The sequence below is a fragment of the Aplysia californica genome, unplaced genomic scaffold (genome assembly GCF_000002075.1).
Source record: "Aplysia californica isolate F4 #8 unplaced genomic scaffold, AplCal3.0 scaffold00056, whole genome shotgun sequence".
Lineage (NCBI taxonomy): Eukaryota > Metazoa > Mollusca > Gastropoda > Aplysiida > Aplysiidae > Aplysia > Aplysia californica.
The window spans coordinates 226,787-229,616 of NW_004797326.1; the positions used below are offsets into that span (position 1 = coordinate 226,787).

Genomic DNA, 2,830 nt, shown 5'->3' on the forward strand with positions numbered 1-2,830 from the left:
AACAACAACAACAACAACAACAACAACAACAACAACAACAACGACAACGACAACAACAGTAACAACAAACCAACAACACTAACAACACAAACAATAGCACCAGAAACAAAAACAACACCACCAACATTAACAACAACAACAACAACAACAACAACACCAACAACAACGCTACAAACAACAACACCAACATCAATGACACCACCACCACCAACAACAACAGCAACAGCAACAAAAACAACAGCAACACCACCGTCAAGAACCACAACAACAACATCATCAACAACAACAGCAGAGTCTACTACAAGGGCGAAAAAATCGAGTATCTTAGAAAAAGGGACAAGAAAACTACCTCTCACAACAGCGACAACTGCAGCAACCACACCAAAGGCGACGGAGAAATATGCCGGGAGTACCGACATGAGCAAGGATGACACGACCACTACCACTGTCGTTGCTGAACGTGTGACTTCATCACAAGGTCAAGATAGAAGCACAACAGATGATGCGGATGTATACTTTGATTCTCTCTTCTGAAAACTTAAGGCGTTTGTATTTTAGTAAACACCTTTGTTATGGTGTTTCCTACTACTACTACTACTACTACTACTACTACTACTACTACTACTACTACTACTACTACTACTACTACTACTACTACTACTACTACTACTACTACTACTACTTCTACTAATACTACTACTAATGTAGATTATTTCTATAGCGCCCACCCGTGTGAACACAACTCTAGGCGCTTTACAAAAATGCATGTACAAAAGATATTCACACACGCACACACACACACACACACACACACACACACACACACACACACACACACATACATATGGCCTCTAAAACCGTCGCTGGTCAATCATTTTTAAAAGAAAATTTCAAACCTATTCGGTAAACATCAATAAATAATAATTTTTTCTAATATCCCGGGGAAAAGGGCGGCCTTGTGGGGGGGGGGGGCTCCCAGGTTATTTTAAAAGAGCGAAATATTAAAATATTAATATGAAATTAGGATTAGACTGATAGTTCGAATTAAACCCATGAAACATTGATTTAAAAAACAAACAAACAAAACACAAACAAACAAACAATAAACAACAAAACGAAACAAAACCACAAAACCTTATGATCTGCGCGACATGTATGGAGTCAAATTTAGAGAAGAACGGATAAGATTGAGTTGAGCAAGAAAATGTATACCTGAGCATTTAAAAGATGAAAATTAAAATAATAATATAATCAGTTACCTTTTTGCGCTACATAGCCCAAAGGGGCGTGCTTATTTGGGCTACTTCTTCCGGTGTCAGGGCGGTCTGGGGCAGACATTGACGATCATGACACCCATTTCCTTCTTGTTGTCTGTCTTCTTGATCAGCTCGGTTTTTCTCTTTGTCTTATATTCGTTGCAAATTTGTCGGGGCCATCTATAAAATAGTATAGGCCTAGATATGTCTTTTGCCGTCCTCTCCTCTTTTTTCCTCTCTATCTTCCCACCTAGCTGCTGTTTCTCTATTCCATTTGATCTGTTTATGTGGCCAAAGAATCCCAGTTGTCTTTTTCTGATGGTTCTGATTATAGATCTTTCACAACCGGAATCTAGCCCACATATCATCATCATCAATTCCTTTCACCCCATGGCAGGGTATAGGTCACATACCAGCTCCTTCCATCCATCTCTGTCCTGGGTCATCCTAGCTCGTTCCAAGTGAGCTTCATCTCTCTCATGTCCCTTTCCACGCATCTCCTCCATGATGTTTCCCGTGGCCTACCCCTGCCTCGTGCTCCCTGTGGGTTCCACTGCAGTGACTGTCTTGTGATGTTTTCCCTGGGCTTTTTTAAAGTGTGTCCTATCCATCGCCACGTTCTATATTATGTATAATTTTGTCCTGTCCTTTCCTCTGCTCTTCATTTCTTATTCTATCCTGTCAATTAATTCTTAGAATACTCCTCATGTTGATGAAAGTCTTGACTTTATTCAGTACTGTCTTTGTTGTCTTCCAAGTTTCGCAACCGTAGAGGGGCACTGACTTGACGTTGGAGTTAAAGAGTCGAATCTTGGTGCGCAGTGAGATGTTGCTTGCTTTCCAGACTTTTGATAATTGATTAAATTCTGACCTTGCCTTGGTGGTTCTTGCTTTAACATCTGCCTCGGTTCCACCTTTAACATCGATGACACTTGTAAGGTTGGTAAAGGAGTCAACTTTTTCCAAGGGAGTGTCTTCCACTGTCACAACAGGGATTGAAACTTGTCCTAGGTTCACTACTTTTGACTTGCCTGGATGTATTCGGAGGCCAATACTCCTTGATAGGCTGTTGAGTTCTTTAGTCTCTTCTTGCATCTGAGCATGTGTGTGGCTGAACAGTGCAAGGTCATCGACGGAGTCCTAGTCGTCCTGCTGCTGCCAAGGGGTCCACTGTATTTCATTACGCTTGCCTCTGGTGGCTTCTTTCAAGACCCAGTCAATTGCACGTGTGAAGAGAAAATGTGAGAGCAAGTATCCTTGTCGCACTCCTCTCTGTACCTGGAATGGTTCTGAGAGTTGTCTTTCGTGGAAGACTTGGCAGTTTGTTCCATCATAGGTGGCCTTCACAAGCTTGACGATTTTGTCAGGTATTCCAAAATGCCGCTTGAAGCCCAAATATGATATCCCCAAAATGTAACAATGTTAGTGCCTGTGCAGTGCGGTCTAAAACTAAAAGGCTATTAGCTCCTACGTGGTGCTCTCGCTGGTTCCCACGAGTCGGGGATGCCGGCTCCCCTCTCCTCACACACTTCCTGGGAGAAAAAAATTAACCTAGTATCACAGTATTTCTGCAG

General features: G+C 42.0%; 1 protein-coding gene across 1 annotated transcript in view; it reads left to right on the forward strand.

The window, feature by feature from the left end:
- LOC106011113 overlaps positions 1-2,830 on the forward strand; it is a gene marked incomplete in the record, with an annotated part of 13,410 nt that overhangs the window by 6,451 nt on the left and 4,129 nt on the right.